The sequence below is a fragment of the Alexandromys fortis genome, unplaced genomic scaffold, assembly GCF_014885135.2.
Source record: "Alexandromys fortis isolate MF-2015 unplaced genomic scaffold, M_Fortis_MF-2015_v1.1 scaffold_48, whole genome shotgun sequence".
Taxonomy (NCBI): Eukaryota; Metazoa; Chordata; class Mammalia; order Rodentia; family Cricetidae; genus Alexandromys; species Alexandromys fortis.
In genome coordinates this window covers 3,352,681-3,370,181 of record NW_026067947.1, presented here as the reverse complement: position 1 = coordinate 3,370,181, position 17,501 = coordinate 3,352,681, and the positions used below count along the sequence as shown (strand labels likewise).

Sequence of the window (17,501 nt, the reverse complement as noted above, 5' to 3'; positions counted from 1 at the left end):
TCTCTCAGCTTGCCATTAATCCTTCAGACTGTCCTTATAAAGAAGTGATAAACTCCTTTTTGTCTGGAAGGCTCTCCTTTCACCTTCTGTTTTGAAAGATAGTTTTTCTGGGTATACACTTCTAGGTAGACAGCTTTTGCCTCTGGGCAGTGTTCTGGATAATTTATTTGGATATCTGTCTTTCTTCAGTGCCTGTATTTTTCATTTCTGGAGCCGAGAGCAGTTAAGCGTTTTAGTTAGTTACAGAGCTGAGTGGAGCCAGTTTCTGTGTCTGGTGGATGCTCAACCAAACACCCCCAAACCAAACAGAATTGACCCATAAACCACAATGGGACTTGGTCCTTTATTTTTGGGTGTTCCCAGTTACTCTTCTGCATTTTAAGTGAAGCAAGACAGAGTCGCTGAGCAGAGTCTCAGGCTGTGGCTTGACCCACCGGTGGCTTGACTGGAAAGATGCCCTTCCTTCACTTAGGAATAGAAAACCCCTTGGGGCAGAGTCTTCTGCTTGGTCCTCACTCTAGACGCATTGCAGGCTCTTTTCTCACGGCCTAGCCTTAGGCTGTTCAGTAGGAATTTGTGCTGTGCTGCCTGGCTTGTACCCCAGCTTCTAATTCCTTCTAAAACTTGCTGAAGATGGTTCCTCTCAAAAGGAATCAGCTGACCAGAAACTTTCTGTGGTTAGCCCCGCCCCCTTCTGTGTTCCCTGGCAATAGTCTCACTCTTCTGGGCTTCTGAATTGTTCTAGAATTGGAGACAAAAGAGTAACTTTTTAACAGTTTTTTTTTTTTTTGCTTCTTCATCCTCTTCCTCCCTCTCCGTATTTAAATATAAACTACTAAGGGTATTAGGTGCTATCTTGGAACAATTCTGGAATTCTGCTGGGAGGAAATCTGGCTTAGTGCACTTGTTTGCGGCAGCAGATGCTCTAGAAAGCCCACCGAGTGTTGTTGGGTGTCTGGTGATTGTGGGTGTTTGAGCTCTTCCTCTACTTTCAGGGAAGAAAGGTGAAGTATCTCCCATGAGGTCTCATAACCAAAACCCAGCTGAGCCAGCCCGCTTCAGAAGGCCGTGTAATTAGGGTCCGAAACTTTGCATTTGTGCAGTGACTTGGGAAAGTACTCATTTCTTGGAGTAAGTTTTACAGAGCCCAGTCAGTAGAATTCTAGCCCAGTCAGTGGAATTCTCTGTGTCTCAGTATCTATAGTAGATACGTGTTAATACAACTTATTCTATTGTATTGTATTGTATTGTATTGTATTGTATTGTATTCCATTCCATCCCATCCCATCCCATCCCATCCCATCCCATCCCATCCCATGTGTCTGGGTATTTTGCCAACTTTTATGTCTGTACCACTTGCATGCGTCTACAAAGGCCAGAAGAGGGTGTCTGATTCCCTAGAATGGTGGTTTTAGATAATTTTGTGAGTTACCATATGGGTGCTGAGAATCAACCTGAGGTCTCTGAAGGAGCAGCCAGTACTCTTAACTGCTAAGCTATCTTTCTGGCCCTTTAATAGACTTCTTAAGAAATGGAATAATGATTGTAAAATCCTTCAGACGGTATCATATATCTAGCTGTCCATCGATGGTGGTTCTATGTGAGGAGATGCCTATTTACTGGTTGTAATTTTTGAGTCATTTGTTGACTAAACATCTGTATGAAGAGCCTTTCATGTGGCAGTGATTTGCTGGGAGTTTTAAAGTGACAGGCAAAGCCTTTATCTCATGGAGCTGTTAGTCTACGGAGGACCACAGCTGAATAAACGAGGCAAGGGTTTGGAAACGGTGCCAGCAGCTCTTGAGAAAGCAAGTAGGATGATATGATTGAGGGTAAGTAGGAGGTTGGCTTAAGTAGGTGGGCAGGACAGGCTTTTGAAGAGGCTGATGCCCCTAATACTCAGAAAGAACCCTCTGGGTAAGGACTAGATTGGTAAGAGTCCCAGGGGCTGGACTAACAAGGATACCAGACTTGTGGTTCACTTTGGCAGGAAGAGGCCTACTGGGTCTGCTTTGGTTGTAGTGAGGACCTGAATTGGTAGCTTGATGTCATATCAGGAAATTAGAGATAACAGATTATGTAGGGCTCTTTAGACTGTGTTTAGATTCTACTCAGAGAATGAGGGACCCTAGCATATAGCCGTTTGTTCTGTGAGATAGAGCCCATAGCTGTGGAGAAGCTCTCTAAGTCTGGACCCAAGGATATTTGTGGCAACTGGAGCATAGGACTTGCTATTTGCTTTCATATGCTTTACTGTTTCTTCTGGTAATGTGGTGGAAATGTAGTTTCAGGTCTACCTCAGACATACTAAAGCAATCTTGGGTTGCATGGTCCCCCTGTCTGCATTTTGAACAGATTTCAATGATGCTTTCATAGTTTGAAAAGGTCTGATCTGGAATACCCTAGTTTCTCTGGAGTTGGTGCTGTGTCCTGGGAAGGAAGGGAAGCCTTCTGTGGACACCCAGGTGATGCCATCTGCCACTGGACTACTGTCTCAACAGCTCTAGGTCCCTGTAACAGAGTGAACGTCTTTCTAAACACTGCAGCCCTCTGCCCACAGCCCAGCTTAGGGATTGGTGACAGTGGGGCATCAGAGTGATTTGTGTCATAAACCTCTTAATCATAGTGTTGAAGGAGACACTAATAGTTCATGTTCCTTAAAGACAATCATGCTTTGTGATAGAGAGGCCAGGAACACTAGGAGGTAGGTGAGCACTGGCTAATACCTATATTTGCAGGTGCAGGACTCGAATCCCAAGAAGTTAAGAGGCTCTTTATAACCACACAGTTGAACAGTGCTGTTTGCAGGCCAGATTTGAGACTCCTCAATTTTGAGCCCCTGTCAGGGCAATGTGTCTTCTCCCTGGGTGGAAATATGTACATGAATGTGTTACTTACAGAACTCAAGACCCCCCTGAATAGTAAAATGTAATTATTTTGCATTAAAAAATTGTGACTTTTTTAATGGTTTATTCTTCGTGATTATTGTTATTGCAAATGATTTTAATTCGTTACTTCTTTTATCCTTTTTGAGTGGTTTTGTTTTCATCCTCTGGCAAAGAGCATCATCTAAAAAGAAAAGATGTTTTTATTTATGTATATAAGGTTCAAGTTAACATGGTTCCATACTATGCGAGCCATTTCTGATAGGACCTGCTGCTTTTGAAATGCTGAACTATGTTAAAAGATGATAGAAAAGTCTAAGTAAGTAATAGCCTATGTTGTTCAAAACCAGCTTCCAGTTGCAGCGTGTGAGCATCACACTGTTGGCACGGTGTTTTCCCCGTGTCTGTGTTGCTGTTTTCAAGTTTGAGGAAGTAGTGGTTTCAGAAGTTATATCTTACTTATGTGTAAAAAACATTTTTGTGTTGCAGTGTCCCGGGAGCTTCTGCTGACAGTCCGAGTTTCCAAGGGAACCCTTTCGGCCATGGTGAGGGCTGCTCTTTCTTCTCTGAATTGCCTTCAGCCATGAACAGTTGGGTGTGATGCCTGCTAGCCGGAAGGGTGAGTGAAAGTTTGTGTTGGAAAAGGCACAAGACCCCCCCCCAAAAAGCAACAACAACAACTACAACAAAGAGTCAGTGAAGGCGGTGGGCCATCAGGGTGTTCATCTCATTGTTAAACCTTTCAGGATAATTATTGCACAGGAGTCTGAGGAAGAACGTGAGGGAGGTTTTCTCATGTCACTGTTTGTTCTAGTAAGACTCTGAAGCAATTGCTTTTTGAGCCCTGTCATAACTTATCAGTAACACAGGCCAGCCTGCAGTACAGCACTGATGGCTTCATCTTGAGTTCCAGTTTGCCCACGCATGGGTTCCCTGTCATCAGCCCTCGTATAACGGGCTCCTGGAAAAGCCAAAGGGTTGCAATTTTGGTTTCTCAAACATTTTCTTAAAAGTTTCTGGGGATTTTTCCCCTGTCACCTGCCTCCTTAGGTCATTCAGGGGCATGTCAGAAGAACATGATATTTTCCTGTTATCTATACTTTCCATATTTGATACCATCTACCATGTTCCTGAGAAGCCAATGGCTTCCCGTGTAGCAATGAATCTCTGTGCCTTGTCTTATACCTAGTCACTTATTAAAGCAGAGGCTGTGGGAAAAAATGTCTGACAGTCTACTGTAGCTTTGTCCTAGAATAGAGCGATTTACGGGACCCATTTAGTGTCAGGTATTTATTGAATGACACTAGGTGCTAAGAGCCATTGGCATAAATTCGTCTCACTAAGGGAATTGTATTCAAAACACATTTAATTGGGAGAAGTGGAATAAAGCTGAAAGAACACATATTCAGAGTTAACTAATAATTAACTGACAAGCACATAATCTCTTTCTTTTGATTCCTTGTGTTCCCCACAAATCGTGCTGATGGATTAGATGGTGTCTGTACTAACCAGGCTCTGGAAGTTGTCTGCTCAACCCTTTTCCACTTACAAATGGCATTGCCAAAGCCCACAGTGTCTGAGTGGGGTGTTGATGTCCCTGGGCTTAATTTAGGAATGGAATAGGAACTGGTCCCCAACTGATCACTCTTCTGATCATGAGTGTGTCTTGAAAACACTGTTATATACGCTCATGTGTTTGGGCCAGACATTTGAAGATTTTATGGCTAGAGAGCATGTTGACAAATCTCTCTGATTTCATAGAACCTTAGGAGAACAACTAGCCCTGCTGTTAAATCTCATCCTCTCCCTCAAGAGCCTGTTGGCTTTCCTGGTCCTTAGCAGACTAATCATACTTTTCATTTCACCCTACTGCAGCTGGAGAGGGAGAGAATATCTTGCTGATTTCTGTACAGCAGTTTTTCCTTCATTGACAAGAAGTAGGCAAGCAATCAGCAACACACAAACGACAAGGATGTCCATAGTATAAGAAATGGCCAATGGAGTCATGGGGTGTTAGAGCTGGGTGAAATCTTAGATACTTTTTCAGGGTCCTGAGCCAGGCCTGGGGGAAGGGGGTCCCTCGCAGAGGGCTTCTAGTGTGATAGTCCTTATATAGGCTTTGGGGAATGCTTTGTATATGGGCGAACAGATGGCATCTACAAAGCAGACATTAGGGACACATACAGGTGGGGTTGAGACTAAAGCTTTTATCTGTCTGGAGTACAAATGAGAATTCATAGAAGTGGTTAGGATTCTGAAGGTCTTGAAATGTCACCAAGCCCAGCCTCTCTTATCTGTCACCCCTGACTTCAATACTGAGAGTCTGACTCAGTCTCGTTGCCATGAAATTGTTGTATGAAATTGAACAAAACCACATGAATAGGTTTAATGAATAGTTGGTCTATTTTACCTGTCAATTTCAGTTGTTAAGACTATCAGAAAAGTCAGTCTGAAGAACTGTAATGAAAATTACTCTTTTGGAAAAAAAAATTGACTGTTAGACCATATTGAATAGCAGTGTTAGTTTTTATAAATAAGGAAATGCTTTCTGCTTCTCAGACTGTAGTAAACTTCCCATGGCTGTGTTTTTAGTAGGAAGCAGAGGTCCTGTGAGCTGGAACAGTCATTCTGATATTTTCATCCACCCACCAGTTGGCTTTGAGCCATACCAAAGGATGGATTCTCGGTGATGCAGCGACGTGGCCTGCCCAGGTGGTGCACACGTGAAGGCTAGTTGAGTCCTTTCAATGTCATAACCTTGTGCCTTTTACACCTTACAGCTTATCGAGTAAAGAAATGATTGCTAATCATTTGGAGTCTTTAGTCTCAAAATCAACTCTTGTTCTGAGTGAAGCATTTCCTGGAACGTGTCCTCACGGTGAAGCAGGTCAGATCCACAGGGTGGGTGGTTCGGCTGTCACATCACCTGTCTTGGGTGCAGGGAAATGAAACCGAGATGAAAGGTTTGCACTAGTAGATCACTAGAGCAAACGTTTTAGACCAGAAGGTGGGTGAGGTACTGCATCTATGTGAGCAGTAAACATGTCTCTGGAACAAAGTAAGGGCTGTCTGTGGGCTCTGGCTCGTTAAGCCCGCCATTCACCTGGCAGACCTCCGTGTTGCCTCTGTTTGCCCGGTATGAGCGTGAAGCATTAGTTAATGTCGTTCCCTGTCTGAGGCATGGAGTGAAGAGTGGCTAAGTCTGTTGCATATTTAATAGGCAGCTAGCCATGGTTATTAATAAATGTGATAATAACAGTCTGGATTTGCATAGTGTTCCTGAGAAGATTGATGAGGAGTGGCAGAGGTGCTGGCTTGTTTGTCAGGCTGTGCTCTGGCCTTGTGTTGTCCCTACCACCAAATTCTCCACAGATCTGGTGACACACTCTACGCACCAAGTGATGTGTGGGATTTGCTCATATTGTTCATGTTGTTTGCATTTATTCGTGTGCAGTTTCTCTTTGTGTGTCTGTGTATGCGCCTGTGTGTGTGTGTTGTGTCTTTCTCTATGCACGCCTGTGTGTGCAGATGCCAGAGGTCAGCCTCATATAGTATCCATCTTGTTTAATGAGACTGGGTCTCTTACTTGCCGAGATGGGTAGTCTGGTTGAGTCTGTTTCTATCTTCCCAGATCTGAGAATACAAGTCTAGATTTTATATATGACTGCATGACTGCTGGGGACCTGAAATGAGGTCCCCATGTGTGCATGGCCAATACTTTCGTTACCGACTTTGCCGTCTTCCTACTTTCAGTTTGTTATTGATCTTTCTAGTGATCCCATTCTTAACTGTTGACTTGCAGAGAAGTAGAAGCTTGGAAGATACAAACCCGTCTATCTTACTTCAAGTCAGGCAAGAGGCTACTTTGTGAAGCTGGGCATCTTTGCTTTTTAATTCAAACTCGAGGACAAACTTCATTGACTTAAGGAGGGGACCATGGCCATTCAGATTTCAGGAGAAGATGCATGCAGCTTGCCAGAGAGGTCTGAGACAGGAGTGCAGGCTGACATATCCCTTTCTGGGGCCACCTTGGGTTGCAGCCTGTCATTGGGCCAAGTCCCTTGGTTGTGCTTAAACTTCCAGTCTGTGAAATTTTGACTTTGAAAAGTAATTTCAACAATTTAATAAACTATATAATGTTTTATAAGCTGGAGCGAATGATCTTAAGTATTTTGGTCTCTTTCATAACACAATGAAGCTAATATTGGTAAAAATACAGATCTTCTCTCATGCCATAAAGAGAAGCGAGATTTAATAAGCATTTATAAGCACTGGCAGCTGCCTATCAGATTGTATAACTTGGGCTCCAGCATGCGGAGACAGTGTCAACTTAAATTTTATCTCCACAGTATTTTCAACACGTTTATTTTGCCTCTCTCTCCAGTCCCTAACCTAATATATGTAATGTAATTGGCCGAATATTTTCCACGTAGCTAATTGGCTAACGGCCAATGATAGAAGCCATTGTCTGGCTTGATGAAGATCGGAAATTAACATGACATTTTCATGGAGGAAATAGAATATATTAGTGATGCAGTCATTCGGCATGGACAGTGTCCATCCTTTCCTGCCCACAAACAGAGGCAGGATAGCCATGAACGAGCCTCCAGGCACACAGTAGTGGCCAGGCAACTCGTGTCAAATGTGCTGTGGCCTCCTTCAGATGGGAGCATGAAGCACATGAATGAATTGTTCCGTTTGTCAATTAAAAAAGAAAACCCACCGACTACTATTGTAAGATTAAATTCCAATTAGAAGATTGCGTTTAATTCAGAAGCTGTAACGTTATTTTAATGAATTCTGTTGGAGGCGACAGTTTATGTGGAATAAATTTATATGCTTTAGGTAGATATAAATTCATTGGATAATGTTAAACATGTTACTTCATATATATTAGCTGTGAAATTTATTTCTCTCTAGTTATATCCCCAAGGAGGTGGCGTCAGAGGGAAAAACATAGCTTCAAAGAAAGAGCTCTTTCTGATACTTGCTCTGAAGCAGCTGTTTCTCACTCTCATTTTTTTTTAAAAATCTGTTAAATTTCTGCATTAACTAAATTTATGATTCTTGCTGTATGCTATTTATGAAATTGAATATAGGTTTTATGATATAGGAAATTAGGCTAGGAATCAGAATGTGACCCAACTTTGTAATAAAGGTGATCTGCATTTATATTGCAGGTATTTCCCATTCCTTTCTAAGCCCCTTGTGGGATTATATAAGCATTTTTCTGGACATAGTAATTTGCTTTAGAATAAACTTTTAATCTATCAGATAGCTTTTGTTCATTTGACACCTACTACACACTTCTTGCCTAAATCAAGGGTGGCGTGCGTTCTTAGTACAGGGTCTTATCATTTTCCTTCCCATTCCTGTGCTTGTGGCAGACATTGGCGATCAATTCGTCTCTAAAAACTTTCCACCTTTAATCTGTTAGGTAATATCAGCCCTATCATCATTTATAAAGCAGGTAGCTTTAGGGAAGTCTTTCGATTCTATCTTTATATGCCCAGCTCACCCTTCCCTGGAACACAGTCACTGAAAGTTCGTGATCCTATAGATGAGGGCCAGGGAAGTGTCTGAGCATTGGGTAGCAGAGGCGCTAGCCATGCAGAGCTGACAGCCCTGAGTTCAGTTCCCGGAACCCACCTTCAAAGCTGCATGTTGTCCCCTACATCTGTAGTCATAGATACGTATGGTGAAGTGGGAGGCTGAGATAGCATTGCTTGGAAGCTTGGAGGCCAGCTACCCTGGTGTATGAAGTACAGATGAGAGGCATCTGGTGAGACTGCCTCCACAGGGTAGAAAGTAAGAACGAAGCCCAGGTGTTGTTGTTCCTGACTTCTGTAAGTGTGCTCAAATGTAGGCAATGTTGAGATGGAGTAGTTAATATAGAAATATAGAAGTATATATGTATACCTCCACACAGATATATATTTTTTGTGCTGGGGATTAAACCCAGGGCTGTGCCTACCAAGTAAGCTATATCCTCAGGCTCTTTTTTTTTTTTTATTTCTGAGACAGGGTTGCACTGTGTAGTCCTCTCGTGTCTAACTCCTGAGTGTTGTGATTACACCCACGTTCACGGGAGGGTTTTTGACAGACATACCTGCGCCTTGTTCCCTGAGTCTGCTGGGTAGTTTATTCTCTCCTGTCTTCTGGTTTGAGTGTTTGAGGTGAGAAACATTGTGAGGCTGCGGTATTCATTTGTTTTTAAGTTCTGTGACGTTGGAGAAGGTAAGAGGGGGAGGCTGTTCTCACCCCCTCCCTTTACCTATGTGTCAGCCCTGGCTCCAGCTTGGTGAGGAAGTGGTGGTGTGAGAACTGGAGGCTGACTTTAATTCTGCTACTCAGTGGCTCTCGGGAAGGGCGGGTACCCATGGACACTAGGTGCTGAGCCAGTGGGATGACTCTGACATGTTCCCTTTGCGTGGCCACCTTGCTTATCAATACGCTGTACCAAGGAGGAAGGCAGTCAGCCTTTAGATTTTACATGATGTCTTCCGTGATGTAAAATTCTAGGAACTTAGACTGTATTACATGTTGTTCTAAAAAAAAGGCACACTGTTTTCTGTTAACTTGGTTGGAGTTATGAGCAGAGGCCATGAGGAGATTTCCATCTCGTTTCATATGCAGGCTGCTGAGCTGCCTGTTGAGAATTGCCATCATTTTAATTCCTTCTTAAAGAAAAATGAGCAATTAGCACATTTAAGCTATCATTTAGTTAATGTACATTTTAATTTCATTTCAGTGTGCTGTGTATTATTATTTGTGTTGATTATATCGCCCGAGTTATGGGAAGCAAGCACAGGTGAAGGCGCGGGCTGTCCACCTCTCATGCCTTGTTCAGAGGGTATTACTGTTGACCTTGGTCAAGGCTGAGCAAACTCACAGACTTCTGGCCGTGGTCGGCTCTGATGGTGGCTCTTCGATTTCTCCCCGCTCAGTAGGCTATGCAGTTTTGTCTGATTGATAGGAATGGGATCATGAGATGAAATCTTTGCATCCCTCCTGCGTTCTTTGAGTTTAGTAATGTTTGTAAGAAATAATCATAGCAGACATCCATTAGACACTTATTTTCCCCCTGCACTGGCTTAAGTAGCACATTGCTTATCTCATTTACTCCTAACAGCACCTCTGTGTGGTACATATTATCTGTCTGGATTTATTGTTAAGGAGGAAGACGCTGAGTACTCTGGTCCCATGTTGAGGATCGCAGGGCCTCAGAAGTGGGTTCTACTGAAGCTTGTGTAGGTTCAGTACTACATGAGCACCCGCGATTTGCTCATGTCCTAGTGGGTTTTATGACTCTCCAGGGTCCTTTTATGGTAGTCCATGGGGAAGATTGTACCGTTTATATTTTCCTTTGTGAAAGCAGTGGAATCTGGAGTTGGGGAGATGGCTTCGTGGGTGAGGGCACCTGCTGTGCAAATGTGAGGCCTGAGTTCAAATCCCCTGCGCCACACAAAAAGCCGAGTATGACCCTGTGCTTGCCTTTACCGCAGCACTGTGGAGGGGTGGAGACAAGCCTCACTGGGGCTTGTTCATTGCCAGCCTCGCTCCAGGCTCAGCGACCGACCCTGTCTGAAGAGAATAAGGCAGAGAGTGCTAAATATCCTCCTTTAGCCTCCACGGGCCCTGTGTCTCTGTGCACTGGCACACATAGAGACACACACTGAGAAGCGGGATGCGGTGCATCTCAACATGGGCTGCTGGGGAGCCCACAGTAGAAAGGAGAATAATGTCTTCCAAATTCCAGCCCCTCCTCCCAATAGTCCTCAGGAATGGATTTATGTCTACTGGCAGCCACTGGAGCCCCGATGCCTGGGTGTCTAAACAGAAAGAAAAACCATGTGGCAATAGTAGGCCAGCCCAGGAGAGAGCAGGGGTCAGAAGGAAGACCCTGATATGAGACCTGTGTGGCAATAGGATCAAGGTGCTGTCGTGATATTTAGGCTCCACGTCCATAAGTGGCAGGGACTTCTGCTCTTAGGCTAGCTCTGCAGCACAGGCAGCCAAGACTCGTTCCAGGAACGAGTGGGTTGTAGTCCTATTTTTAACAGCAGGTGCATTTGGGTATTATTAAGGGAACTTTCTCTCCGTTTTTCTGAAAGTTGCAGCCTGCGTTATATAACGGTGAGTGGTTCTCTGCACTGCCTAGAGAAGACAGAAAACAGGGGCAGCGTTAAGCATGTTCCAGTGACTAAGGGTTGTAAGGGCTTTAAAGCTTCCTGTACTTTCTAAAATTTTGGACCACTTTTAACCTTCCCAAGGTGTGTGTGTTGTGGGGGCTGAGGAGACGGCTTATTTTGGGCAAGTACTTGACATGCAAATATGAAGACGTGAGTTTGCATCCTCAGCACCCACAGAAAAAAGCCTGGTGTCTTAGTTTGTCTGAGATCCCAGTGATGGGGAGAGCTTGGGAGTGAGGGGCAACAGGTAAGTCTGGGAGCTTTCTGACTGACTCATCTAACCAGATCTAGGAGTTCCAAGTTCAGAGACAGGAGGAGAGCAACTGAGGAAGCACACGATACTGATATCTGGCCTTCACACAAATGCTTTCCTCCGCTAACATATGCCCACCCCCTGTACATGTGTGTGCACATGTGTGGTGTATGCGTGTGTGTGCATGCGTGCTCCCCTGAACATGTGTGCCGTGTGTGTGATGGATGAGGCCCTGTCTAGCAAACTCGTTACTCTAGCGGTCAATAAGCCAGTCATGGGATCTAACATGTCTGTGGACTCTGTTTCCTTCCCTCCATGGCTGCTGGGGTATTAGACTCACTGGAGCCTTGGGGTTAGGAGTCATACACCCAATCAGTTGAGTCCTGAGGTTATGATGCATACACAGTGGTTCAGCCTGACACTGGTACATTCTGTATCTCACCTGTCCAGGGATACTAGTTGACACACTGCAGGAATCGTGACATGGCAAGGGCATGTGTTAGAGATCTTCCTTCAAATAGTCTCCTGAATTGTTTCGTAGGAACTAGATGAATCCTACGCTTGGAACTTACCAGATTTCTCTTCTCTCACTCTGTAAGACCTCAGATTAGGGTTTCAAAGGGGAGATTGTCATAGACTGTCTTTTGAGGTAAGGTATTTGTCACAATAGTTATAGATAGGTATTGGTTGATGGCAGGTTGGTGGAGGCTCAAGCTTCAGGCCTGCAGGCTAGAGTGGTGCTTCCCTCTTATATATTTGAGAAAGTGAGAGGTCCCTTGTCATGTGACTGAAAGTTTGCTCTGATTCCTGATGGCAGGGAATCGGAGGAAAGGGACGAAGGATACACTTGAGTTCTGCGTGTCTATCATAAGGGATGTGCCGCCTGCACCGCTGCTGACTTAGGTCGCAGATCGGGGGTAGGTGAGCTTCTTTGGGGGAAAGAGGACTACAGAGTCACAGGTAGACTTCGGGGGTTGCCTGCCATTTCTCCTTAGTAGAGGGGATTAGAGTCACTTACGAGTATGGAAAGAAAACAGCTCCTTCAGGGACCGTGCTGCAGTAGCTTTACTTCCAAGGTCACATCCTCCAAGTACCAGGGACCACACTTTTCTGTGTTTGGCCTGAGAACTGCCCAGAAAAGGTGTTAAATCCAGACCTTCAGGCCTGCAGTTTCCCTCAAGAGAACTTAACCCCTGAACAAGACTGGGCTTCCTCCGATCCCTAATCCTGTAACCCTGACCAATACAGCACCTTTCTCAAGCCTTGGTGTGTTCACGTTCTAAGTGGTGGGCAAGGTTAGGATATTTTATTGACTGTGAAAAGTCTGTCACAGAGTAGAGACCCTATGACCAGATATATGTGTTTGTTGCAACTTATTTGAGCTCAGAGAGACCTTTGCAGATTTTCTTTCAGCGATCTGGACCATTGTAGGGCGAATGCTCCAGGCGGCACTGTTTGATGGCTGAAATTTCAGCCTTCTGTAGCTTCAGAAGGAGCGTTTTGTGATTAAAAAACATTTTATATTTGAATCGGTGTTAGGGTTTTTTTTTTTTTAACATAGATCTTTGAAAAAAGCATTCTGTCATCAAAAGCCTGTGCGAGCTGACATGTGTAAATATGCAGGTAGACAGTTTGAAGGAACGTGTATTATTTACTGATCAATGCAGTGTCTCCTCTGGGCCATTACACTCAGTCATTTCCTGTCAATCTCTTGGCGCTGTTATAATCAGTCTATGGATATGCATATTAAGATATAAGAAAGTTATTGTGCATGGGTGTCGGTAGCTTTTTAATTAATAATGTTGCTGCTTCAAAAAAGGTGTCAGGCTAGTTTATTTGTAGGGTGGTTAATAGTCTACTGAATTGCATGAGAAACCAAGATGGCCCGAGCTCAGGCTGGTGGAAAGGGAGGCATGAGCAGCACTGAACGGCGCTGGTGCGAGCGTGCACTGGGCCGAGCCCAAAGTGAGATAGCTCAGGGGGCCCAAGTGCCTGACCGCTGATCTGAATCCAGATCCCCAGGAGCCACAGAGAAGCCAGACACATTAGCCCACGTTTGTTTCCCTGCAGACTGGAGAATCCGGAAGCTCATGGCTTGCTAGCCTTGGGTAAGAGGCCACAAACAGTAAAGAAGCCAAGTCTCAAACAGAATGGTGGGGAAGGACGCCCTCTGACTGCCACATTCACACTGGCAGTCAACACACACTCAGCTTCTGGGCGTGAAAGTCAGATATGTTAGTTAGGGCTATGTGAATGAAGGCAACTCTGGCTTCTCCGTTAGATAGGAGCAGTCCTTTTCTAGAAGCAGGGGGAGAGTGATTGTTTATGAGCTGCTCGGTCCCTTACACTGTTTACCTCTGGCACCTTGGAGTGGAGCAACCAGGGCCTTATGCAAATGAACGGGCAAGGCTGAGTTCCAGTCAGAATATGAGTGTCAGGGCCTTTCCCCCGTCAGTAATATCCCCCTGTGATATTATTTTCATTTTGTCCTCTTCTGTTTAAGAATAAAGTTGTATGTAACTCGTTGGTAGAAAGCTGGATTTGGCCTGTGGTATGGCCTTTTCCCAGCCCAAGATTCTGTGATTTGTGCTTGTGCAGGTGGGGTGGGATGCAGGTTCCGTACTGTGTATGTCTTGAAGGTCTGAGGAGAGCTGACAGGAGTCAGTTCTCTTTCCACGGGTGTCCTCAGATTTGAACACAGGTTGTTAGGCGTGGGAACAGACAGCCTTTACTCACTGAGCCATCTTGGCACCCTTCTTTTTAAAATGTGTTGTGTGTACGCAGGTTTGTGCATATGCCAGGTGCAAATGCATGAGTGTGTGTATGTGCAGCAGCGTGTTTGTGGAATCCAGAAGACAGCCCTGGCGTTGTGTTATCCTCAGATACTCTGGGGATGGCACTCAAGTCTTTGTGCTCAGGTGGTGCCCCTTTACCAACCGAGTCGTCCACAGCACTACGTGAGCTTCTGTCACTCTGGCTTTCAGAGAAGTCACTTGCTCTTCATTCTCCTGTGAGGAAAATATGTTGCAAATAGGTCTTCTTGAATTTTCATCTGGGGCTAAGCTGTGCGATATAATTCTTGACTCACTAAGAGTGACATTTTAGGAGCCTTTCCTTTTTTTTTTTTTTTTTTTTTTGAGGTAGAAGAGAACATACAGGTAGAAGCGAGACTGGGGGTGGATGGTACAGTGACAGAGGAACCATGGGAGAAGCGGGACTTTCAAAACTGTTGTGTGATTTCTCTTTCCTTCAAAGCCAAAACTTTCTGGAAGCCATTGCGTATCTCACTTGTAAAGATTAAGATGAATTCTATAGTAGATGTAAATGGAAGTTTTTTAAAAATGAAACTTATATATTTTTTTAATACATTCAGTTTAAATTAAAATATAAATTAATATACCTTGTTTCTCAGACAATATTGCTTAAATGCAATGTTTAATAAAAATTTTAGAAGGTTTAAGAAAACAGAATTGTTGTTCAAGTGGTAGGTACTTGGCCATAGCAAAACTGTTTCAGTGATTAGGAGCAGAAATTTTTTTTTAAATGACCTTTAATATATATATTGAGGGAGTTAGAGAAATGGCTTAATGGTTTAGAGCACTCACTACTCTTGCAAAAGACTTATGTTTAGTTCATAGTACCCACATGGACACTCACAACTACCTGGGACCCTGGCTCCTCTTCTTGCCTCTGTGAGCTTGTGCATGCATACGGTACACATAAACAATACAGGCACACATACACACAAACATACACACATGAACTCCCAAATAAGTAAATAAATACATGCATAAATAAATTTTAAAACACATTCTGAGGAAAGTAGTTCGAAGGAGGTGTATTGCCCATGTCAGGTGACTTTTCTGTAAAATATCATATATATTTTCTTCCTTCCTCTGCTGGGTATCATTAGTTATGTTTCATGTAAATTGGTGGGAAGTCCAGGTAGGAGGGGGATTGGAATGGGGAAGATGGATTTGTAGACATTTTCCATCCTACAACTCCAAGGGTAAAACTATGAGTGTGAAAAGGTGTTCAGAGACACTGGTGTAGGGACACAGTTCTCTGGATGTCCCATTCATAAGGGATGAGGGAAGCCTGACCCAGAAACAGAAAGGGAAAGAATGGGAGAGTAACTGAGAAGAACTTCCCTTGCCCGGTCGAGGTAAAACCAAGTTGGGCATGCAAGGGAAAGTCTCCGGTTGTCAGTCATCCAGGATTTACGAACCAGTGTACTGCGAATGCAGCTGCACAACAAATATCCGGAAGAGATGAAGCTCTCTCGGACACACACGTGTGTTTTCACACAAGCCTCCATTGTACTGAAAAAGGTATGGAGTGGAAGAGAGGGTCCATGAAGGTGTTGTGTGCTGAGAGCCCTTACGTTCCTTACCTCTCTGTGTTCAATGAAAAACAGTGGATGCATATGCCAGGATCTAGGGCCAAGATGGAGAACCTTAGTAGGAAGTAGCTGTCAGTGTGACTGGTGACACAGAATGTAGTTTGGTGGCCTGCCTTTGAGTCCTGGTTCTGTCTCTAATAATATAACCTTTGCTAAGTCGTATCTCTCTGTCCCGCAATCTTCTCACTTGGAAATGTAAAGAGATGACTCTGGAATTAGAAGAGAGAATGCACAGAAAGCACAGAATTGGCATACACTGAATTTTCAGTAAATAACAAGTAGCTCACGACTAGCCCTAAAGCTTGGCAGCTTGGCCTATTTTTTTTTTAAATGTTTTTTTGTACTCAGTATGGTAGCTTATTTCATTCTTTCCTTAGGGTGTTCAGGATATGAGAGTCTGGGTCTGTGTATGTTTGCCTGTCTGTCTGCCTGTGTCTGTTTCAAGTGATTGCCACAGCATTTGTAGTCTAGTCAAAGACTCTTGTCATTTCTGTGGTCAGTGTGAGGATGAACCTTGTAGTTTCTCTCTACCCCATTTGGAATTTTATGCCTCAATCTTATGTGGTTTTCAATGTATTTGAATAGCTCTAGGTATGGTGTGTGTGTGTGTGTTAGTGAATGTATATTATGTGTGTGCTTTTGACCATGGATAGCAGATGGGAATTAAATTCCCTGGATCTTAGTTTATGGGTGGTTGCGGGCTACCCAACATGTGTGCTGGGAACTAAACTAGATTCTCTGGAAGAGTAGCAAGAACTCTTAACTGCTGAGCCATCTCCCCAGCCCTTGAATCTTTGAGACAGATCACGGATGCACAACGTTGACCTGCCTTAGGACTTAGAATGTTCTTTTTAAAGCTGAACTCCAATCTGCCACCATTAAGGTTCCTTCTAATTCATTGTGTTGAGCTCCTGCTGATGCCGTATCCCATACATGACAACGCGTCATCAGTGCGAGGTCCTTCTTGGATCTTCTCCAGCCTGACCATCCTTACTTTGGCTGCTGCCCCTGTCCTGCAGAGGTTTCAGTGTCCTCTGACCATCACAGTTGTGTCTCTGGCACAACACTGCGGAGGCATATTTTGTGTGCGCATCCACATTGATCTGTAATTCGCTTAAAGGTGCCTTTTTCTGGCAAAAGCATCTTTTGCATTTGGAAGTGAAATGTTTTGACTATCCTTAACCTACTTCCTAAATTTCAAATCTGGGAAGCTGGCATTCAGAGAGTATGCTGCTAGAGAATCATGAAACCCCTTTGAAACTCGGCTTGCTGGAATAGGCTTGTGTCTGTTTGAAGGCAGGTACCTGTGAGGAGAACCACGCCACTTGATTTCCTAGGGCTAACCCTAAGGTTAAGGTGCAGTGAGTACCAGACACTCCAGTGCATCCTGTCATCCTCAAGACTCGAAGTCTGAATATTTTCTTCTTGTTTCAAGATGTCGAAAGCAACGATGGGGTTGAGTTGGAGATTTGGGCTAGACAGACTCAGCTGGAGAATTTTATTTCACGTGCTGTTTTTGGTGAATGTGACCAGGATTATTTACCATATATACTTAAAATTGTATAATTTCTTCATTCAGCCTAAGAAATGAATGCCATTTAGGATATCCTTTGCGTTTCCCTTCGTTTTAATGCATGAAAATTGTACAAGTAACATAAAATAACTTTATTTTCGGCATAGTTGATTTTTTTCCTTTGAAACTATTCAGAGCCATTGTTTTAAAGCTACTGTCGTTCTCCCCTCCTCTTTCTGACACCGGGAATGGCATG

At 43.9% G+C, this 17,501-nt stretch overlaps 1 protein-coding gene across 7 annotated transcripts in view; it reads left to right on the top strand.

The window, feature by feature from the left end:
• The window catches only part of Foxp1 (forkhead box P1), a 622,100-nt gene that overhangs the window by 85,028 nt on the left and 519,571 nt on the right, over positions 1–17,501 (top strand). For 6 of the 7 annotated variants that reach the window (XM_050149366.1, XM_050149370.1, XM_050149375.1 and 3 more), the window contains one exon: positions 3,375–3,504. The gene's annotated coding sequence lies outside the window, so the exon portion shown is untranslated. Of the gene's footprint in view, positions 1–3,374; positions 3,505–5,665; positions 5,773–17,501 lie in introns of all 7 variants that reach the window. The other variant, XM_050149368.1, reaches the window with a different exon arrangement.